The following is a 25,649-nucleotide window of genomic DNA, read 5'->3' on the forward strand; positions in this document are numbered from 1 at the left end:
ATATTTAAGTGTTTTATTTTTAGAAACTATTCTTTCTGGTTGAAATACTTTAGCAAACTTCCATTAATAAATGCATTAATTGTACTTGCCCATTATCAGTGTGCCTAAATTAAAAGTGTGGTTTTAAAATCAGAGCAGAGAGAAGTCAATATTTATAAAATGTATGTATCCCCCTGATCCTAACACCTCCTGCAATGATTCCATAATCTAGGCCTAAATCTTGCTTATTTCACTTTCACCTGCCTGTCAATTGTCAGTTTAAGTGAATCGGCTATGTATATATTTTTTTCTTCCTATGAAAAATGATGGAAATTTTTGCATGGCATTTGGTAATCACAGAAGTTCCACAGGGACTATTATTCAATAAGCTAGTTGAAGAAAAGTATAGATATAATTATAAAAGTCATTTCCCAGAGCACTGCAGGTATCCTCTAAAAATGAGGGGTGAATAGATTTATTTCTCTCATCATAAACTTTAGTTTGATGCATAAACCAGTTTGCATCCATCTGAGGCTTTTTCCCACATTAGACTCAGCTTTTACCTATTCTCTCTACCTTCTAATAATAAAGAAGAAATATTTTCTCCCCCTCTCTTCTGGTAGATCGAAAGTGCTTTTACAGTGTGATATGTCTATTAGATTCATTTCCACTAGAATTTAATATAGCTATAACAAATTTAAAACAATCCACATATTGTAGCTTATTTGAACAATGAAATAAAAATCAAGACTTAAATAGTAATGATCAACTTAATATAAATAAGAGAAAGATAGAGTCTTTTAGAATCAAATCTAGGATTGAATACCTCATTCTATGAAGCCTAGAGAGGGACACAGGTGGAAAGATTAGGTAAATCATTGTTATATCTGTTTTCTTCTGCTGGGTAAGCAGGACACTTTATATATTGCTAGGCATTGTTATTGTGATGAACTTCAAGAAACTAAAAATTAGATACATTCTATAGAAGCATCTGTATTTTAGAAACCACCAACACATGAGGCCAATGTATTTTCAAAACCCCAAATTTTAAAATGAAAGATAAATTAAATCTATTAAGCCAGAGTATAAATGTGATTCCACTCATTGTGTAAAACTGATACAACTGAATTTCCATGCTCTTAAATCTATATATTATATGTTAGGGTTTTTTTGTTGTTGTTGTTTGTTTTCATCTATAGAGTGGAAACAATATCTCATTTTCCACCTCTTATCCTCGGGTCATTCTCATTTAAAGCAAATAGTTAAATATACATATATTCACAAAATATAAAAAGCAAATAGAAATCACCAACAGCATGAAGAAACAACACACAATATGGAAAAAAAAATTTTGTCAGCTGTTCCTTAGAAGTTTACTTTCTAGAATATATAAAGAAAAATCAGACCTACCATATTTAAAGCTCAAATCCAAAAATAGGTATCTGAAATGAACAGATATTTCTCAAAGAAGTAGAAAGAGCTAATAAATATGTGAAAAAATGTTCCACATCACTGTTCATTAGAGAGATGAAAATGAAAACAATGCTGAGAGTCCACCTCACCCCATGCAGAATGGTTGCTATCAAGAAATCAACCAATAACAAACACCGGCAGGGCTGTGAGGAAAAAGGAACACTTCTCCACTATTGCTAGGAGTGCAGACTGGTGCAACCACTTTTGAAATCAATATGGAGAGACCTCAAAGAAAAAGGATTAGAAGTCCCATTTGACTCCGCTATTCCCCTGCTGGGTATCTTCCCCAAAGAATTAAAAGAATCATACCACAGTGATGTATGTACAACCATTTTATAGCAGCACAGCTTGTAATAGCTAAAACTTGGAAACAGCCCAAATGTCCATCAACTGGTAACTGGATGAAGACATGGTATTTTTATAAAGTGGAATACTACTCAGCCACAAAGAATAATAAATTATAGACATTTATAGCTAAATGGATGTACAGTGAGGCCATACTCTTAAGTGAAATAAATAGGACACATATGTAAATACAGAATAGTTTCTCTGGTGTAAGAAACTGAAAGTATAAATGAGGACCAAAATGTATATTAGATAATATGAAATAGGAAGAAAAAGTCCAAAGGGGAAAAGGAATGGGGATGGGTAGGAGAAAGGAAAGAAGGAAAAGGAAAAAAAAAATGAAAAAGGGAAAGAATTTAAAGTCTTTACAAATAGGTAGGGGGAGGGTTTGAGGAAGGACAGGGGAATGGGGAAAAATAAGAACCAAGATATATTATGTAAAGATACAAATTCACAATATTTTATACTTAAAATATACCAGTGAAAAATTTTTTTAAAAAGAAAAAGCAATTGAATTTTCACTGGACACTCAAACTCACTTACTTGGCCTTTGTAATATTTGAAAATTCACCATTTCAAAGATTCACTCTTTTTTTTTTTTTTTTTCAAAGATTTACTCTAAGGGCTGGGGATTTAGCTCAGTGGTTCCACCACTGGCTTTGCAAGTGCAAGGACCTGAGTTTGATCCCTGGTACCAAAAAAAAAAAAAAAAATCTCTTTTCTAAAAAGAGTAGAAAATTTTTTTCTGTTTTTCTTTATCAATTGTGTAAGCTTTAACATAGTCTCAAATTTCATGACATTGATTTTTTTTCCATTTTTTCTCTCTACCTTCACTGATTTATTATTTTCATCATTTCTTCTGCCAGAAACGTCTATTTTTCTAGTTTCATCTAATTTTTTTCTAGTTTTGTCCTGTTTGTGTAGAAGGCAACTGTCAGAATGAGAAGTTGGTAGGGTATTTACAAGATACTAATAGTAGAATTATCTGATTTCTTGTCTTAGCACTGGCCCATAGAAGGTTCAAAATTCCAGCTAATATATTTGATGTATTTCAAGAATCTGGAATCATTCTTGGATCACAGTAACTTTTCAAAAAGGAATGAGGAAGAAAAGAAAGAAGTTGAATTTGAGATAGTAATTGAATATGCTTGATAAATCCACTTTATTAGAGAGTGCTGGAGACAATCATATAAAAATATAATCAAGAGTGTGATATGTAAATCAAAAAATAAAGAATTAAAATAGAATCAATTGGACAGCATATAATTGGGGAGGGAAGTAAGGAAGGCCTTGATTTGTTATTATAATAGGCTTCCAACACCAACTGCATCATTTTAATATCAAAAAGGCACTTTTTGTGCCTCCAAAGCTAAACTCTTTCTGTTCTAGCTCACAGTCAGCTATCCCGCCTCCTAGTTTATCTGTCATAGGAGATGGCTCTGTCTTGCATTCAGTTATGAGAGATGGATACTAGGGCACCATCACCACCTCTTCATATGTTTCAAACAGCGTGACTTGACTGTCAGTCACAAGGGTCTGGCTTTCTCTTCCCTACCAGTATTCATTTCCTTGAATCTCTATCCTGTGATTTACATCAGCAATTTACAAATTCATTTACACTTTTAAAGACATCATTTTCTATAACCACTTTGGTTTTGCTTTAATTACTACGTTACCCTCCTGCTAACCAATGGTTCAATTTTGCAGGTAGATCTAACTGTATGAGGTTCTTACTTGAAAAAAATTTCAGTGGTGGCTTCCAGTGTCTCTTAATGCAAAGCAAAAGAAATCTCTTTATGGTGCTCTGCGAAGCCCTATGTGGTTTTCCATCAATTTCAACTCCAGCCCAACCCACGCTCCTCTCTTTTATCCACCTCTACATGCTTTCCTTTATTCTCTCACACTCACATAGTCCCGCTTCAGCACAAGAGTATTTTTCCACCTTAGTGAAAGTCTCTTTCTTCTTTCCTTGTCGCTCTCTTTTCAGTTACATCCTGTGGGGTGAATAATTTTCAAATCTCCATCACCTTCTCATGGAATACTCTAATAGTCTTTCTTTCCAAGTCAGTGTCAGCCATCTGTACTTTAAAAAATTTATCATTGTTGCAGCTCCACCATCATTCATATAAATTCTTCAGTGCTGTGCATCATGCTAATGAAAACAGAAGTTCTAGGATAGGAGATTTGGTGTGTTATCTGAGACTTTATCTTATCTTTAGCTGTGCATACAGAGCCTCCGGGACATTAGCCTCCCAAATTATTTGCAAAAAAGAGAAATGACAGAAAGCACAAAGACAAAGAGAATTTAGCTATCGGTGGGTATGGCCTGCATATGTGCTGCAAGGGTTTATGTATTGGAAGCGAGTCGGTGTGGCAATTTGGCAATGCGGGAGATGATGAAACTTTTGACAGGTGGATCCCTGTGGGTCATTAGGATATTGAGGACCCTGCCCTAAAAATGACTAATATAATTCTTATGTCAGTTTGTATAGGAAAGTTATTTATCATGTAGTCATCATGTAATTTCTCATATGTTCCCTTGTGTATTCACCCCTTGTAAAAGAAGAAACTGGAAGAAACTGACTGGAAACTTTTCCTCTAGCCCTTTTGTTTTCTTGGTTGTTTTCTTGCCAAATGTCCCATTCAACCCTAATTATTTGCTTCCCACGAGTAAGAGCCTCCTGGAACACTGCATGGATCACAAAGACACAATACACAGCAATGTGTTCATCTACTGAGATGCACAGCTAAAGGTGGTGTTGGGAGCAGGACCCAGCGGGGGCAGTGGCCTCTGGGGGCCTTCCTGAGAACATGCATCTGTCCCTGCCTCATGCTCTCAACTGCTGTGAATGATCAGCTTGTTCATACCATGCCCCTCTGCCATAATGCTCCTGCCTGGGAGCCAGCCAAACATGCACTAAATCTCTGGAACAACAATCCCCAAATAAACCTCTTCCTATGTAAGTTGTGCATGTTTGGTTTCTGGTCACAGGGCTGAAAAGTTGACTAACACACCACATGCTATCTCAGTCACATACATGCTTCCCCCATTATACCTTTCATCATCTGATACAAATAAGAAGCTTCACCAGGTCTCAACATATAGCAATGTCATGCTGTAAAGAATATAAATTGTGAAGTATATAAATTTATTTTCTCTATAAAATACTTAGCCTCAAATATCATGTTATAGCAATAGAAAGCAGATTAATACATGAGTGAGTGGGTGAAGAATGAGAGGAAGGGACATAATAGGGACATGAAGAGTTTATTGATATGGACAAGAGTGAGTGTTCACTCCAAAGAAGCCTTAATATACTTGCATTTCAAAGAGCTTACTGTGTACAGTGTAGGATTAGCAGTATAATATTACATTTGACATGACAGATAAGAATAAAGTCATGCTGAATTTTATAATCACTAATAATAAGGCTATTTAAGATTGATTAGGTTCTTACATCATCCTAGAGTTCCAATTTTCTTTTGTTTAGCTTTTATTACAAACTTGCAAGTTGTATTCTATTATTCCTATTTTCATCAGAAGCAAAATGATGTGCAGAGATCTCTAGGCAGTAAACTCTAGATTCTGTAACTACAAGGTGAGTGCTCCATTCTCAGTACAAGCTGTATTCCTGAAGGTGACACTAAGGAATTTGGGTATCATGATGATATTATACAAAAATAGCTATAATAGGAGGATAATAGATTGTTTCCATGGCCCAGGAACTTTACAATCTCAAAACAAATCCCTGTATAACACTCTGTTGGTAATCTCTGCTGCAGTGAAAGAGCTTTTTAATAGGTGAGATCCCCATTGTTAATTCTTTGTATTATTTCCCATGCAATCTGGGTGTTCTGTACATGAATAACTAACTCACTGGGAGAATAATTAGGGAAACAACTCCTTTCACAACAGCATCCAAAAAAATGAAATACCTAGGAATCATTCTAATGAAGAAGTAAAAGACATATACATTGAAAATTACAGTACACTGAAAAAGGAGATCAAAGAGGATATTAGAAAACGGAAAAATATCCCTAGCTCATGTATAGAAAAAGCCAATATAGTGAAATGGTCATACTTCCAAAATTATTATACAACTTATTGCAATCCTGATCAAAATTCCAACAGCATATCTCACACAATTAGAGAAAACAATTCTAAAATTCATTTCAAAACAGAAGAGATTTTGAATAGCAGAGACAATTCTGGGCAACAACAGCAAGGCAGGGGTCATCACACCCTGACTTGAAATTATACTACAGAGCTGCCATGATGAAAACATCACTGACAAAGGGACCAAACATCCACTGGAAGAAGGGTAGACTCTTCAATAAGTGGTGCTGGAAAAACTGCCTTTCTACAGGCCAAATATTCAAATTAGATCATAGCTCTCTCTCACCATGCACTAAACTAAAATAAAAATGGATGAAATATCTAAATATTAAAACAGAAACAACAGATCTTTGGGAAAAGAGAATACGGAGAACTCTTGAGGAAACTGAAGTAAGCGAAGACTTCATGAAATATTTCTTTTAAAGCTAGCAATTGTGTGTGTGTGAGAGAGAAGCTGAATTGTTTAGGAGTTTGTTTTCTTTACAAAAAAAAATACTAAGAACCATTCTTGAATTCCATCCATATTTCCTAAAAGTTGATATATTATAATATGAAACACACTTTTTAAGCAAATTAGGCAAGGCTAAGGTAATTCCTCCATGTCTGTATACTTTTATGAAAGTAAACAAAAAGAAGGGGGTGAAGGGAGGACAGGGACAAGGGGAAAAAATGAGAATCAAGACCTATCATGTAAAGGTACAGGATCCCAATAATGAATGCAACTGTACTGTATACACAAAATGTACCAATAAACTCAATAAAAAGAAAAAAAAGGAAAGTAAACAAGAAAAGAGTAGGCTAACAGAAGTAATTTTATAAACCATTAGGACGAAAGAGGAATTGAATTAGGATTAAACTCCTCAGTGTCCTCACCCCCAGCATAAATGCTCAACACTTACATGGTAAAATATACAAATAGACTTTTTTAACTTTATAGATTATATGATATATAAAAACATATATTGTTTTAAAAATATGTGTATATTACTTGAAAGGTGATAATATATCTAACATTGGCTAATGCTTAATAACTGAATAGTATGTATGAAAATATCATTTACATGAATGATGAATAAAGAGGCATTCTTGTTTGTATAAAATGAACTTTCTTTTTAAATAGGTATATGCAAATTGAAAATTTCAGGCCATTGTGGTTATAAAATACTTACTGAAATAAAACTTTCATATAACCTCAGTTAGATAACATGAGTGCTATGTGTATTTGGTTTAAATACATGTCATACCTAGTGATTTGTCAAAATTTTGAAGGCACAAATTGAAAGTGTTTTTAAGACATTAAAAATCACTTAGATAAAAACAAATTAGAAGCCAGGTGTGGTGGCACATGCCTGTACTCCCAGCACTTGGAAGGCTGAGACAGGAGGACTGCTGCAAGTTCTAGACAAGCCTGGGCTACACATTGAGTTCCAAGGCAGTCTGAACTACTTAGAGAGATCCTGTCTCAAAAAACAAAACAAACAAACAAACAAAACAAATTAGAGAATATGAACTGTTATTCTAATTATTACTTCATTATTTGCACTATTTAAAATTTGCCAAGCATTAGATAAAATTTTTCATAGATTTTTTTAATTAAATCAAACAATAAAACTCAACAGAAAGTTAACCAAACCTAATAAATATAATAAAAACACAAAATATCCAAGAGGAATTGTTAAATATGTATATACATTAACAAAGAAATGGAAAGATAATGAGGAATCTAAATCCCGAGAATTTTAAAAGTTGGGGGATAAAAGTTAAAAGTTGGGAGGAAAAAAAAAGAAAATACCGTTTCTATTAGAATACTTGAGAGAACTTTGGAAAAATTTCTATTCCTAAAGCAGTTTTCATTGAGCATCAGATGGTGCCCTTGACAAAGACTGACGTCTAAAATGTAAGTTATAGAGAACAGAGAGTAATTCAAGTCCCATAAATCACCAGGACCATATGGTATATATCCACAAATTGTGAAGGGAATAGTGTTAAATTTCACAGATGCAAGGTAAAAAATAAAACAATATAAAATATAGACTTACTAATAGCTTCTACCTTTAAAGATTTGAAGTTTCCTAATTTGCTGCATAGAATACACAGGGGGAAATGTGGAAGAGGGTCAGCTGAAGAATTCAGTTCTGTCTACATTAACTTGTGATTCAAGCAATCTTGAATATTTTTGCACTATCTTTATATTCCCTAGAATCCTTTGGTAGTAAAATTTTCTGTCACCTCTCCTCTTGATGTTGGCTGTTCTTCTAAGTTCATGCTGCTTGATAAACCAGTCCTTCGCACACTTGGATGTTTGCACTGGTCAAGACAAAAACAAGTTAATTCCGTTCCCTACACATACAACAAAATGTGCAAAGAAAACTCTCTCTTTTCCTCTCTCCCCTCCCTTGTCTTCTCCCTTTCCTTCCCCTCTCCCTCACTCTCTTTCCCTCCCCTTATCCCTCTGTGCTTTCTAATTTTCTTTCTTTTTGTTGTTGGTGGTGGTGTTTATGACATCAAGGTACATTATATTATACTTGATTTCACAATACATTGATACTGCTTCATTTTGTTATACAACAATCGGTTCTATTGGAATCCAATCAAGGTTATTAAAAAAATTTGTTAATTTGCAATTTGGGGAAGTAATTTAAACAAATTTGCTCACTTTTGATTGACATACCAAATCCAGAAAAATATACTAGTAATAGTACCATAAGCTTAATAAACTTTAACACATGCATGTACTAATATGATTTATAGTTAAAATCTGCTGCCCTCAAAAAGCTCCTCTTCACTTTAGTACTTATCAGTATTTACACAAAGTATCCACCATTTTGAACTCTACTGTGGTCAGTTAGCATTTTGATCTAAAACTTCAACTATACAAATCACACTAATTATTGTCTAACTTCTTTTTGCTCTAAGTGTCAGTGTGATTCTGCTGTCTATCAGTAGGTTACTTTTATTGTATTTCTTATAGAGTTAATTCCATTTTATAATGTGTCATAGTTTATTCACTATCCTATTGAAGGAAATTTGATCTGACTCCTGTTCATGCCTCAAATCAATAAAAGATATTTTCTAGTCATATCTTTACAGAACATTTGTACTTTTCTTACATGGTTGTAAACTTTAGATAAAATTATTTAATCATGGGCAGCCACTTAAATTAAGTATATATGAAAGACCACTCGCTTCACACCTGCACCAACACTTGATATCATCAGCCTTTTCATATTTAGCCATTAACTCACTGTGGAATTCATTTATATTTCATTGAGGAGTATTGATGGTCATGCTTGATGATATTTATTGGCTATTTGATAATATTCCAACTCCAAATATGTTTAAAGATTTTTTTTTAGAAAAATGAGACCTTAGACGCTGGGGATGTAGCTCGGTGGCACCAGTCAGAGACCCATGTGGTCAGGTTCCAGTTCCCACCTACCCAGTGGGAAAAAGAATGCACTAAGAGACTTAATAGAGAGAGAGAGAGAGATAGCAGGGTGCCAGAATGACCAGGGCTGGTGTAACTGACAAAGGCCCTGGACAGCCCTAGGCAATGACTTTTATTGGCAATCAATTGACATAAAGGCAACACTTGGTTTCTACGGAAATTTATGTAAACAAGGCCCATAAAGAACAGGACAAAGCATTCTCAGATTAGGAACAGAGTAGACAAAATACATGATTGTAATTAGAACACTGTCCTTCTAGTCTGAAGTTCTTAGTTGTGGGAACTGTATTTGGGTGCGAGTTGCTCTGACCTCAGCACAGAGGCTCCAGCCAGACTCACTTGTGTAAATAACCAATTGTGGGGTTAACTCTGTGCAGCCTGCTTTGGGCATAATCAGTATTACAGTTCTCTGTAGCACCACACCTGCCTGGCAAGCTCAACTCCTAGTACTGGGGGGAAAAAAAGGAAAGAAAAGAAAAGAAAAATAAGATGCTTTATCTTTCTCCTATTCTTAGGGAATTTTTATTTTTTCCGAAGTTAAGGCCTGTGTTAAATTTATCATTTATACATTTGTCTGTGCATATAGAGTGTTATAAATTTTACTTAAGTTCACTGAAATTTATTTTACATATCTTTTTGGGTTCTGTTTAAAAACTTTTGCCTACATCAAGATCATAAACATATTGTGTGTTAATTTAAAAGCTTTGTTGTTTTCCATTTCACAGTTAGATTTGTGATTTTCCATTAAATAATTTGTGCTGTCTAATATGAAGAAAGTTGTAATGTTCATATTTTTTTAAATAAAGGACAAGTTGTTTCTGTACCAATTACTGAAAATATTGAGCTGGGGATTTAGCTCAGTGGTTCCAGCACCTGCCTTGCAAGTGCAAGGACCGGAGTTCAATCCCTGGTGCCAAAAAAAAAAAAAAATCATTCTTTTTCTCACTAAATTTCATTGACATCTTATAAATAAAAATAAGTGAATTTTCTATAATGTGTATGTTTTCTCTTGCTTATCCTGTGACATAAAAAAAGGATTTCCATTTATAACCTACAGTTCCTTGTGGGTCTGCCAGAAATTTCTAACCATTATTGTAGATATTTCACAGATTATTTTGGAAGTGAAGCATACCAAGATGTACACGGACATTTCAATGTTCTTTTATACATAGAGAAAGAGATTAAGAGGGAAAATTTGCTGCACTCAAAAATTATTTGTCTGTTTATATCAAGCACATGAAAGTAAAATAAAATCTTTTACTTCTATGGAGTGATTTTTAAAAGCATGATTAAAGTAATCAAACTCTCAGGCTGGAGATGTAGTTTAGCAGTGCTACATCTGCCTAGCAAGTACAAGGTTCTGAGTTTGATCCCCAGTACTGGGAAAAAAATGGTACTAGAAAATAATCAAAGTCTAGTTGATCCTCCTTTCATTCTGTCAGTTGTACGTAGTGGCCCTGCATTTTACCATGGCATTTTAGCTTCTACATCCTGACAAACTCCCCGACTTTATCTCAGTTTGCTTTCTTATGGCTCTTTTCTTAGTATACTGATAATAAGTATGCTGATCTATGGAACCAATCTGGGTAATTCCAAATGAACAGAAAATTGTATCTCTGAGTTTTAGACAGTGGGACGTTCAAGACTATTGAATCAGCATTGGCAGAGAAACTCCTTGCTGTTTCATCTCATAGAGGAAGGGCAAAGAGAGTGCGAGAGAAGCAAAAGGTGCCAAAGTCATACTTTTATAAGGAACTCATTCTTGATAATAAACCAAATCCTGTAAGAATAGAATTAACTCTTCTTATGGTGTAATCATCTCTTAAAGACCCTTGTTCTTAATAGCATCAAAATGGCAATTGAATCCTGACATGAATGTGGAAGGGGACATTCAGTCCATAGTATCTCTCAAGGCTATGTCAAAATTGCCTTGCATTTTCCCAAGGTGCTTGTTCATCTTAGCACTTGAAATTTCTATTTCACTTGGAATACTAATTTTGCGATTTGTCCTCTGCTGAATCTCTTTCATCAGTTTAGTCTCAAATTATATTTCCAACTTACATGCCACGAATCATCACATCTAAAGTGACCTACTCTAGCATTAATTCGCCCTATTCCCACTCACCTATACAAGTCACTTTCTTCTACATTCTTTCACTTTCTTTTACCAAAGGATTAGTCAAAGTTTCAAAAGATCTTGATTATGTATTTCTGTTCAATTCATTTATGTATTTGTTTATTATTTGCTGTTTGAATTTTACTTCTTTATGTAATTGTTTATATTTTGTTTAAATTAATTTTAATTAAAATATTAATATTTTTGTCTAGTTATTATTTTTACCTTATTCAGGGCTTAATAAAAGATAAATGCAGACTATAACATATTAAATACAACTCAGCTGACTAAATCTAATCATTTTAGGTTTAGACTGATTATGCACAAATCTTTTGGAGTGTTCCTTACCAAGACACTTGACAATGTTTTAAATAGTAAAAGAAAATACCAACACAGAATGTTCAAATATTGTAGAAATGACAGCAAATCAAGTAATATCATAGATTTGTTATTTTTTACAGTATGTATATGCACTATAAACAACTGTGTGTGTGTTTGTGTATATTTCCCATTAAAAGAGTCTAGATTTCTTGGGAACAGGTAGTCTTTTTTAGAAATTGTTCAATAAACAGCCATTAAAGTTATAAATACATAAAATTTCAATTTTAAGTGAGTTCAAATCAATGTGAATAATATTAATATAATTTAATATGTTTCTTTCATATTACAGGTTTACAAATTAAATATGAAAACTGTATAATTTTTATTCATCTCTCCATACCACCGCTATTTTTCTACTATGAAATAATATTGTGCTGATTTCTCAAAAATTTTTAGAGATCTCACCTAGGTTTATTTTAATAATCATCATTAGACATACCTGAATTTTCCATTTTTGTCTTGAAAATATGTAGTGAAATCCTTACAGAGAAAAAAAGGCAGAGCTGACATGGAAAGAACTCCTAAATAGGATAAACAAGATAGAGCTAGTCATAGCACCCTTACATGTAAAAATAACACTGGACCTTCTGACTCCAGGCGATCACTGTTTTACCATGCTAGGATTTTATGTATTCAAAATTAATACCAATGTACATTGTTCACTGAGATAAAATCTTCCTTTAGATCAGCAGAAACAATCCTGGTGGGTTGCAGTTCTCTTAGGAGGGAGGAGGCTAGTGTTCTAAAAATGATTGCTGCTTCTGGCTGGTAATACAAATATTCAATAGTGAACAAACATAGATGTTTCCCTTACTAAAGTTTTAGGAATGTGTTTTAGAATTAGTGACAAAAGGGACACATCATCAGCAACACTGGCAGCTTTCCTAGCAGCTTTTGTAACAGCAATTGGAATAGATCAATTACATCCTTAGTGGTTTCTACACAGATAGGGAAACTGTCTCTGGCCATAACAGAAGATAATGTAGTGAGCCAATGAATGAGAACATCATATAGGATTATGCAGGGGAAGAGAGAGAGAGAGAGAGAGGGAGAGAGAGAGAGAGAGAGAGGCATTTGTTTTAGTGTAAAAGTAATAAGGAAACTGAAAATAAGTGACAACTACAATATGAGAAACAAAATCTTCAACTTTTGCCAGTGCTTTGGATAAGATATACAGTATCAACAGAGATTCTCAGTGAGGGATGGAGGAGAGAAATACAAATGAAAGAATCATTTTAAAATAGAATATTGTTATATTTCCATTCATTTTCTTAAAAACAAAAATAAGATTTTTTTTAATATTCCAGAACTGAACTTTCTGAATAACAACCACAAAAATTGCAAAAATGATTTTTAATGGGATAATTTCAAAATTCATCTCATACAAAGGAGCGGATTAGGAAACTGAAGGGTTTTTGTATGATTTTTTAAGCCAAGAATTATGAGTGCTATATATTTTGTGTTTCCCTTGCTGTGCTTTGTTTCTGGAATCTGTCATACAAAATGCTTATGTAACACAATTCATTTTGAATTGTGCAAGAACTGTAACTACTTCATTTTGATTCCCTTTTATATTTTAAATAAAGATCTTGAATAAATAGTATGGCAGCTCCAGATCCACTAATATTTATGTCTCTACATTGAGCTTCTTCCATAAAGACCTGAAAAATCTATTAAACTTCAGTACTTTGTTCACCATCTTCTTTTGGTCACGAGGTCCCTTTTAGACTCTGGGGAGCCACGACGTAATTTAAACATAAAGGAAGGAAAACTGTATCGCTTGCTAGAGACTGTATATCATGAAGCGGTCTCACTTATATAATCCCTAGAGCTTGTAAATCTTTCTTAAAATTGGGGGATATTCTCCCTTAAAAATGAGCAGCTCTAGGGAAGAAAATGAAAACATAAAATGATAATAAAAATAGTTTCATCCTGTTTCGAATTTTTCCATTAACCCACAGTTAGGGAAATCAGACACAGTTTACCCTTAGTCCGTGGAGAACTATTTCTGTGGGCCTCTCAGGCACTCATGTCTGCTTATGCTCGTGTCCCTGATGTGAATAGGTGCAATATTTGCATAAAACACACACATGTCCCCCACTGCACTTTAAATAATTTCTACATTACAGTACATAAAATGTGTGTGGCTATGTACATAATTGTTATGCTATATTACTTGGGAAAGAAGTTTAAGAAAACCATCCATACATGCCAGTAAAAATATTTCTGACCTTATGTAGGTTGACTCCTTGCTCATGGTGGCAGCAGATATGGAGAGTGCCCTGTATTGTGAAAATTCAAGGATATCTGTATTGAAAGTTAGCCTTCTCTACTCATGTCTTCTGTTCTAACTTGGTTGTTGTTAGTGAGGTAGTATAATGTAGTAGAAAAAAATTATTACATTGGATTTATCTCATTCAGCTGTTATTACACAAAACAGGTCATAGCTTATTCTCATTACATCAGTACATCTATGAATAATAATATTTTGCAGGGGTGATATTAATTTGTTGTAAAGATACACAAAGCAAGACAAAAGGAGGTAACAAATCAATGGATTTTTAGCCTGTAAATTTATTTTTGGTTTAAGTGTATTTCTTATATACAACATACCATTGAATTTTTTGTTAGTTATTTTGTTTGTTTGTTGGTACCAGATATCGAACTCAGGTCCTTGCCCTTGCAAGGTAGGCAGCAGAACCACTGAGCTAAATCCCTGGATCTGAAAATTGTTTCTTGATCCATACTGCCAATTAGTGTCTTTTATTGGGAAACAGAGACCATTCACATTGAGAATCATTAATGACACATATTGACTTAGTCCTGTCATTGCCTTATTTCCTTCTTGCTGGTTCCCTTTCTTTGCCTTTTACTGAAATGCTCAACCTACTTAATATTTTCATCCTATTAGACTTTGTCATTGCTAGCTTCATCTTTTCTTTCTAGGATATCTTTGAGAAGTTTCTAGACTTCTGGTGTGGTGGTCAGGAATTTCCTTAGGTGTTCATTTTTATGGAAATTATTTTCTCTATAAATTTAAAGTATAGTTTTGAAAGATATAGAGTCTGGGTTTGAAACTGTTTTCTTTTAGGGCTTGAAATTCTTTACTGCAAACTCTCTTGGTCTTTAAGCACGCATTGAGCAGTATGCTGTAATTCTAATGGGTTTTCCTTCATAAATGATTCATTGCTTTCTCTCAGCTTTTAAGATTCTGTTTTCATGTTGCCTTTAATGTGTCATGAAGAGAATCACATCTGATCAGGCATAGTTGGGATTCTGTATGCCTCATTTATCTATATGTCAAATTATTTTCTTCTATTTAGAATTTTTCTGCTATTGTTTCAGTAAACAGGTTTTTTAATGCCATTTTGATGTCTTCCAATTTTTTTACTAATTCCAATTAACCTTAGGTTAGCTTTCTTTGAGTAATGTAGCAATTTGGATCTTTTTCATGTTCTCTTGTTTTTAAGGTATCTCTTTAATTGATGACCAACAATTTTCCTGTCTTCTAATTCTGGGACCTTTTCTACACTGGTCACTTTTGCTCCCTATACTTTCAGTAGAATTTGGAATCTTCTGAATTTTTCTGTGGTACCATGTTACAGATTCTAATTCTTTCTATGCTGATTATTTCTGTTTAGCTTAGCTTGCTTTTCATTAGTTTATTTTGTAGACTCGTTGTTCTTTTTATCAGGCCCAATATCTGTTTAGGTATATCTTCTGTGATATTCCCCAGGATCTTATTGATGTGTTTTGTCACCTCCTCTGTTGTCATTTTGAATAATTTGACTACATGGTTTTGATATCCTTTCATTCAATGTCCCATGAATCAGCACTGAAAGAGTTGAGATTTTTACAGGTATTCTGTTCCCTTTTTTGTTCTTTTTTTTTTTTTCCATTTATTGATTTGATTTGTCCTCAGGCTTCAAGGTTTATTATAATGGAAATCTTTGTTGCTAGTATTGAGACCTCATTAGTTATTGTCTACATTTCGGCAATGACCTGTGGTGTGGCTAACTACTAGCTTTTGCCTCCGTACCAGGATCCAACCACCTTAGTTTGTTTTGGAGGGGAGGTTACACTGTATTTGGCTCAATACCCAGATCTCAAAGAATGGGCTGTAGTATCATTAACGACACTAAGATAATCCAGATATTGGCATACACAAAAAAAATCAATAGCCACAACTATGTCAACTTGGCTATAGTAGTAAAATCAGCAACAATGATAATATCAGGGACCAACTGGATATTGACAAGCCCTATGTATCAACAATGTATCACACTTAAACATAGAAGAGAGATCTATAATCATAGTATAAACACTTACAACTGACCTACAGTAAATATCTACTACATGGAACCACGTTACCTCCCTTAACAAGAGAACAGTATTGAACAGAAATAGCGTAGAATTAACATCTACCTAAAGATTCATTAAACTTGATTGTTACACTAGTAAATGTAGAAGGTATGGGGAACTAGAGTATGAATAAAGTAAAATTTGAAACATTAATCAATGTTATATGGGAAGGAGAATAGAAAAGTAAAATGGGGTCCTATTGAGGAGTAAAAGAAAATAGTATTAGAAAACAGTCATAAAAAATGAACACAAAAAAGAAAACAAACAAACAAAACAAAATACAGGAAATAAATGAAAGAAAAATGTTTGAAAGAAAAAATAATAAACAGAGAAAAGAGGAAAAAAAAAAGGGGAGAACAACCTGCAATGCCCAAAAAATGATGAAGGGAGAAAAGAAATAATAAAAAATAAAAAGTATATTAAAGGTTGAGTTAAGAAAACAATTCATTTGTGTTTAAATGAGTGGTTTCTTTCCAGGACCTGTCATCTTAGAATGCAGCCAGTCATGATTTTCTCCACCTAATTTAGACCCTGAGCATTTGTGAGGCACACACTCTGCACCATAGATTCCTCTGTCTGTCACCCCAGACTGGTAACTGTCCAAGCTGAGATGTGTCTGTGCCCATTTTGGTAGATGGGAAAACCAATGAGTCTTCTGGTCTCTTCTGGATGTAAGCCTCAGGGTACGGGTTCAAGCAGATTGTTGGACTTAATGTGCACATTCTTTTGGCGCCAGTGTTCTCCCTCAAGAGGCTCAGGCCTGTGTGTTTTGCAGCCTGAACTTAATCTTCTCAAGGGGCCTATATCTAGTCTGAGTCCTCCCCACAGCAGTCTCTGGTGTTTTTATCTCAGTCCTTTGGGGAATGGTAAACACTGAAATCCCTGAAGCTCTGGGCCACGTCCGTACTTCCTCCTGGTCAAGTCTGTACTTGTTCCAGGCTTCCTTCCCTCCTCACCCCAGGCATCAGCTTCATCCGTTATCACCTAAGTCTGTAAGTCCGCAGCTCTGCTGCCCTGTGCCAAAGGGAAGCGATATGCACAGCAAGCTTGGAGATGGCAAATGGTCACCACGTCGGCCTGTACATAGTATCTTTAATGTCATCTAATTTGTTTTCTTAGTATGAATACTTTTTAGAATAAATGAACTCAGTGAAAATAGTTTTTATATTATTCAGTTACCTTGATATAAAATGCACAATTATATATAGAGTGATTGAATTAATCAAATGATGTATGTGATGATAGAGGTAGCACATGGAACCAAAAATTGCTGACAAGGAACAGTTTGTTCAGTGTTGGAGGAGGAAGTTAATATCCAGAAAAAAAATTTCAGAATCCTAACGTATGATTTCCAGTGTAGCCAGCTTAGGAACAGGTAAAGGAAAGTACAGTAAAAGTACAAAGAAAAAAATGCATTATAATTTATTTAAATGCAATGCAGTTCTTTCAAGGACCTTAAAGAAATGTCCTGGGTTTTTCTTTGGGGTGGTTGTTTGTTTGTTTTTATCAGCTTCATGAGATATGATTGGAAACTAAAAATCTATATAGGGTTCAATCCTTGGTACCAAAAACAAAACACAAGAAAATTGTATTTTAGAGTAAAATGTGATATGTTGATGTAGACATGTATTGTAAAATGATTGCTACCACCAATTTAACTTACATCCACACTTCTACTACCTCACATAATTGTCCTGTCTACTACATTTTTGTGATACTTTGCAAATCTAATCTATTCTCTCCAGAAAATTAAGGCACCTAATAATATGTTATCCATAGAAGTACATGGTTGTATGTTAGAGTTTCAGAAATCATTTACCTTATAACAAGGATTTTGTAACATTTTACCAGAATCATCCATTTATCACACTCTGAACATTTAATTATCACCACACTATGCTGACATTATGAATTTGACTTCTTTAGCATTTGACATAAAAATGACATCCTACATAGCTGTATTTATCTTTTCCTTCTTGGCTTATTTCATTTGCCTTAATTTATTCTATTGTTCATTCATGTCACAATGCAAAAATTTTCTTTTATAAAGTCTGAATATTTCTGTTTGTGTGTATGCTTCTTACTTCTTTGTCCTTTCATCTATTTACAAGAACTGAGGTTGATTCCCTATGTTGTTGGCTTGGAATAATACTAAAATGAATATGGGAGTACAGATATCTCTTCAAGATACTGATTTAATTTCCGTTACAAACATACCTAGAAATGAGACTGCTGGATTACATAATGTAGGGGCAGGGAGCACTGAAGGTAGGGGAAGACATAGGATGAAGGCTTCTTTGAGCTTTATTAAAAATTATTAAGGCAATTTTAACCATTGCATTCAGACTCCAGCAATTAGAAGGGTGAAGGCAGCTAGATTCTGAGTAATTAGAAAGACAAAGGGAGCTAATCTCAAGTAATTAGGAAGGCAAAGACAAAGAACTCAGGACCAGAAAGTTGCTAGGGCTAGTGATTAACATTAGAATGGCAATCTTTCCCTTTATTTAATCCTTCAGTTTAAGGTACCTGTACATAAATAACCTATCCTCAATCTTGCCCCTCCACCAAAGACCAAGGAGAGGTCACAGGGCCCCAAGAAATCTAAGGTTAGGACAAAAGACAAGCTAGGCAGCCAATCAGATTTCAAGAGCCTTCCTGCGTCAAAAATCTTCATAAAATCTAAAGTGTCTTTAATAATGTACAATCCACAAATAGCATGCAAAAGCTTCCTTTTCTCCACAGCTTCTCTATATATCCTTTTACTTCTTATAAAAGCTATACTAACATACATGGTTCTGATATTGTAGATAGGTAAGTAGATAGAAGTCTAGGAGTCACTCACTTTTGAAAAAATCTCTGTTGTCCAGAATAACTGTCTGCTATGTTACCTCTTCCCTCCCCTCTTTCTCCTCTCCCCTCCCCTCCCCTCTCCTCTTCTCTTCCCTTTGTCAAGTATAAAGAAGACCAAGACCAGACCAGAACCACTACAAACCTTTACTATAGGGATAATCTGCCAGGCAGTCTTCGATCAGATCAAAGGGCAGAGAGCAATATGGCTGGGACACGGAGTGTCTTTTATAGGGGTTGGGAGGGTTTTACAGAAGGTAGAGTTGAGTGCGGTAGTGGTGAGGGATTGGAAGAGCATGTGACATTACTAGAAGGAGCTTGTGAGATCACTAGTGGCTTGTGTCATCACCAGTCACAGGAGGTAGCGCATATCCGTATTGGAGGGAAAAGAGGCAAGATGGGAAGAAGGCTATCCTTTAGCGGAAGAAACCATACTTTTTATGTGAGAAGCAAGGCATTATGGGAAGGGAAAGGCTATTCTTTTTATATAGTGGCCATTTTAAGGTGAGGAAAATCTAACACCGTTCCCTTCTATTCCCTCCTCTTCTTTGCTCTTCTCTCTCCCTCCCTCCCTGCATCCCTCCCTCCCTCCCTTCCCTTCCTTTCCCACCTTCAAATAATTATCTTCCTTTATTTTAACTGCTTCTTTCTTTCTTTTACCAACATTGAGTTTAGGATCATTGGGAGCTGGGTGTTCCAGCAGAGCAGTGACCTGCTGCTTCACCTGGATGTTACTGCATGACATAGCATGGCATGGCATGGTGTACAACCTTACCCAGACATTACAACGAGATAGTTCCAATCTTTATTTTTGAGCAGCCTATATAATGTTATCTAAAATGTCTTTAATGATGTACAGTTCCACAAATAGTGTACAAAATTTAATTTTCTCCACATCTTCTCTATTTATCTTTTTATTTCTTATAACAGTTATACTAACAATACAAGGTTCTAATATTGTAGATAGGTAAATTAGTTAGATATCATTTAGGCAGTTATACAGGGCCTCCCTTAAAGCACCAGCCCTCAAAGCCCCAGCCCTCAAGGGTATAACATAGCAAGAAACCAAGGAGCCAACATGTAGAACACTTAAGGCACATTCAGTTGTCAGCATTATAAAAAGGAAGAGACACTACTTCACCTAGTGATAGCAGTAAATGGGAAATTCTATGTATGTGACCTATTTTCTCATTTGATAGACATTTAATCAGTCTTACCTGGGTGACTGCACTTGTATTCTTAATGGTTGGTCATGGTTTTGCCCCACCTCATGCCCACCATGTAATTTTCCACTGTGTCTTACAGTTTTGTCCCACTTTGTACCCACCTCACCACATGGCTTTGCTGTATAAAACATCTTTGAAAAGTGGGCTAAGTAGGCAACCCACTTCCTGGTCCACCTTCTGTCTCTCATAGAGAGAAGCTTTATTTCTCTCAGTAAATTTTTCCTGCTCTTTACTTCCATTGTTCCTAGAATTCATTATTCAATTTTAGAAAACAGAAACTCACATTTCAGATATCTAGTAGGTTTGGGAATTATATCTATTTCCCTTATATCTCTATTCAGTTGTAGTTTTTCTTTGCATGATGCTAATAATCAGTTATGATGAATGTGCTTTTATACACCTGTTTTCAATTTGTGCATGTTATTTATTTATTTATTTTTTGGTACTGGGGATTGAACTCGGGTCCTTGTGCTTGTGAGGCTGGCGGCAGAACCACTGTGCTAGATTCCCAGCCCCGTGCATGATATTTTTGAAAAATATTTATTCAAGGGCTGTGTTGTATGCAACACAAAAAAATGAAAAAAGAAAATAAAAGCCTAGAGAGGTAAGTCAGAGACAGATAATAATAAAATTACTTGTAGGATGGTTATGTCACAGGAAATACAAAATATGAAATGTTACATCTCCCAACCTGTTAACTGTATGATACACTGAGCTATTTTTCTCTAGAAATCAAAGGATGAGTCCTCAGAACGATAGAGGTTTAAAGTAGAAAGATATTTATTGACAGGAAAGCTCCTGAGGGGCAGGAGGTGTCCCGAGTGGGTAGCCCAAGGACTCCACTTTACAGAGAAATTTTCTAGGGTGAAACCCACTTAGGTACAATGTGGCCCACAGCCATGAGCAACCAATAAGGTTACAAATATAGTCACCTAGGTAATGGTGTTCCAATTGGGAAGCAAGTCACGTAGCAAGCATGGATGGAAAGAACAAGGGTTCTCCTAGGAGGCGGTGGGTCATCCCTTGGGTGATTGATGCCTCTCTATACTTCACTGAGCCCCATACTTTGAAGAAGTATGTGGGTCTGGTCATCTTGTCTCCATCTTGAGGCCTGTTTTTCAGCAGATGTGCAGCTGTGGTGTGTTTCACCTTTGTCCTGCCCCTCTCCAGGACTTAGCCTTGTCTAACTGCCTATAATATTTCTACCTAGCTCATTTGTCTATAATAGTTGTCACTATGCAGAAAAAATCTGAATTTACTACATATATTACTTTATTTGCTCATGTGATTATAGATATGGTTTTTAAATTTAAAATATTCTATACATTTTAAAAGTTAGTCTAGCATAATTTTAAACTTTCAATTTACATTTTACTTAGTGTCCGAGTACTCAATTATCTTGCTTCCTTACTAGTAGGTGCCTGGAATATTCCAAATATAGAAGGATTGATTCCAAACATTCTGAGGGAAACGTTTTCTGCCTTTGTACTCATCTACAGCAAGGTAGGGCCTATGTATAAAATTTACAGTGCAGTAGACAAGAAAATGTTTGAAAATGTCATACATAGCAGAAACCATCATCCCTATAATCTAAAAATTTCCATGGCAGACATTACATTTACTTTTGTCAATGCTTTCTTAATCTTTTAATATCTGTGTTTCTTTAACAATGTCTAAAGCTGTTCCAAAGTCTGGCTGAATGGTGTCCTTTAAAGCACCCTATGGTGTGCTTCTTCTAACAGCCCTGTGGTGATAGAGTCTTTCAGTTATTCAGATCCTAGAGGCTTGAATCTCAGTGGGAAGAATTCATCCTTTACCTTTCTGATGAGAAAACACCATACACTTTTCACTGATCTGAATGAGCTAAAAGAGCTTTATTTCTTTTATACAGTCACATTTTTAGCTAGATTTCTAATGTGACAGAAAATTAGATTTCAAAGCATATTTCTAGACATATCAGAATAGAACTGAAATTCTGAAATCAAAATGTACACCACATCACTGGTAAACTTACCAGTGCAAGCCAAATTGTCTCCAGTTCAAACCAGGTTTAAGAATTTTCTTACCTGCAGTTGAAATCCTGTTTTCCTGACACCTTACTGGAGACTTCACAGTTACTAAGAATACACAAGTATTTTTTTTCTGGAAATACTCTCTCTACCCTTTAGGGATATTTTGAGCACATGACTTCAGATAAATAGAGTTTATCATTAATTCTGTTCACAGAGTTGAACAAGGCAGCTTAAATGAAATTGTGGGGCTATGGATGTAGTTCTGTGGTAAAGCATTTGTCTAGTATGCCTAAGGTCCTAGTTTTGAACCTAAACATTGGGAAAAAAACATTTACCTGTCTGTATTGAAACAAAGGCACACATGCATACACAGGAACTCACATATTCACATGTGTAGAACATGAGCAGTCTCGCTGAGTTACTGTCATAATCAGTCCAGTATTTTTATACAATTTGTCTGCTCATTAAAATTTCTAAAAATTATAAGTTTTAACAAGGGGAAAATGAGAACCAAGATCTGTCATGTAAACATACAAGATCCCAATAATAAATGTAACTGTGCAGTATACCTAAAATGTACCAATAAACTCAATGAGGAAAAAAAAAGTTTTAGAATCACACCATTATGTTTTAATATTAGAGATTTTAATAGATTGTTATATTTTGAATTGAATAGATAATTAACAGTGTTTTAAAAAATAGCTTAAAATCAGAAATTTTGAATATATATAATTCTACTAACCTTTAATGATTTTGGAAACAGTTTCCCCTTAGAGATGTATCTCTTATTGCAAGCCATTTCACATTTCATATTTCACATTCCTTTAACAGAATATTTGCATAAGTAGTCTGTGTTTATTTCAAATTATTTTAAAAATAGATGAATTCTTTCTCTTCAGGTACTCATTTTGAAAGGCAAAAACAGTTACTAAATGCTGTGTCAGTGTCTCTGAATATTTCTCTTTTTCTGTTTCCTTCAAAACAGAGTCTGATGAAGTGACAATTTAAAATCCCTCTAAACATCTTCAATCAATCAAGATGATTGAAATTTTAGACCAGTATAAAAATATAAAAATAATATCATTCATAATTTCTTTTAAGAGTAGCAAATTTAAATCTAGCTTCTAAATGAATCAAACTTATATAAATAAAGAGTAGAATGGTACTTGCTGGAGTTTGGGGCAAAATGGGAAAATTTTAGTCAAAGGGTAAAACTGAGTTATAAGATGGACAAGTGCTGGAGTGTGACATATGCTGACTCCATTTAATGATAATTTATTACTCAAAATCTACTAAAAAGGTTAAATTTTAAGAGTTCTCACTGCACACAAAAAGAGGGTAGTTATCTGTAATAATAGCCATGTTAATTAGTTTGATGATGGTAATCATTTAACAATGTATATATATTTAATGATATATCTATATATATATATAAAATGTATATATTATATATATATTATGCCATCAAATTATCCACTTTAATGTACATAATTTTTATTTATGAATTATACCTCAATGAAGACAGGGAGAAAATTTGCAATGCATTTTCAAATATAATATTCATACTCTCACATAAGAAAGGTAGTATAGAGACCCATTATTTAAATGGAAATTTTATATATCCCTGATATATATATCAGGGGTCAAACTCAGGACCTTTCACTTGTGAGGTGGGCAGTGGAACCATTGAGCTAAATCCCTGGCCCTAAGTGAAAATGTTTTTTAAATCTTATACATTGGATAAATTATAAAGGTTTTGTACATGGAAGTAGTTGTTTTTGAAAATATATTTCTGTCAGCAAATGTAGTGATTGAAAATATTTCATTATTAAATAATAGCAAGTAATTACTTAGCTCAATAATTAGTGCTCAAAATAAGTAAGTAAAAAAAAAAAAACTTCTACAGATTCTCAGGATTCTTCCATATAATTAGGTAATTGGGTCATTTGATTTATGGAAGTCAAATACAGACCAAGAAAACAAAATAGCAGCTTACTTTTTTCAGAGAAGGAGCTATGTTAGTGCAAATAATGTCACTGACTGGGAAATTCAAGGATTTTGTTTAGAAAGACTGATGACCATAAATTGTCCTAGAGAATCAGAATATTTCTGAGAGAAACTTGAAGCAATATTACTATTGCTTAAGAGAACTCCAGGTAGATCTTGTATCATAAACTTATTCCTTTCCTTGCAAATGAACCCAGGTATTATCATTTGTTTTTAAATTATCTTTTATACTAGCTACTCTTTTAGTACTGTTTTCTTGCTATTGAACATTTTGACAAGAAATATCTCTTGTATCTACTTCTTCTAGGAAATAAATTTCCCACTTGTGATGAGATTAGTAACTTTCTTTGTCAACATGCAATGATTGCTGGGACCTCTGTAAAGTCTATGAGCAACCAAGTCTTGTTCTAATGGAAGAAACTCAAGGAACCCTTAAGATTCTTAGCATAACATATGAAAACTTCAACGTGCTAGCTTTCTTTATCTTTATGACAGTAATTATACTATGTTTATACAATAATTATCAGTTAAGATTTTTCATTATTAATAAAAGCTTTGGAGAAACTTTTCATTAACAAAACACTACATAATTACCTAGTACCTAAATAAAATAAAGTAAATGCTGTGAGCCATTTTTAAAAAGCTGTAAATCCAGAAGGAACTTTCATCCTTGGAGAAAATGTTTACCATATATTATCATAGCAGAAAAGAGAGGGATGTAATATCTGGGTGACTACAGGCTGAAGCAATACTAAGAACTGTTTCTCCTGGATGATACATAAAGTTTTTCACAGTGGACTCTGCCTTTTGCCTTGGTCTGTTCTCCTTTGAGGAATCATCTTTAATCTACCTTCCATTGATGTTACCTTAGCAAGACGCTCTCTCCCTTCCTCTTTTTCCATTTTCTTGCTCCAGGGATAAATCCATGACCAAGACCAAACCAAGGATTGTCAACATTCTTTGGACATATCCATGGTTTTGAGATAAACACATGAATCGAATCTATCAGAGATCCCCTCGGGAGGTTCTGATCTCCAGTTTGATGCTACAAGGCAAGGTTAAAAGGAAAACTCAAAGGCAGAATTAAAGAGATAGAGAAATAGGGAGCCAGGATGATCAATGCTCCTGTAAGCAGGACTGAACAAGTAAAGGCCCTGAACACCCAGACCTGTCAATTTTATTGGTGAGATCATAGTTGGATTAAGATAAAGGCGCTATGTGGAGGAACTACCTGGAGTTGAGATGGACACATTACTGATGCAGGCAAGGCTTGTAAAGGAAGAGACAAAATTTCCTTGAATTAGAAACAGAACAGACAAAATATAGGTTGTCGTTA

Source organism: Fukomys damarensis, unplaced genomic scaffold (assembly GCF_012274545.1).
Source record: "Fukomys damarensis isolate Sample0158 unplaced genomic scaffold, DMR_v1.0_HiC HiC_scaffold_35, whole genome shotgun sequence".
Classification (NCBI taxonomy): Eukaryota; Metazoa; Chordata; class Mammalia; order Rodentia; family Bathyergidae; genus Fukomys; species Fukomys damarensis.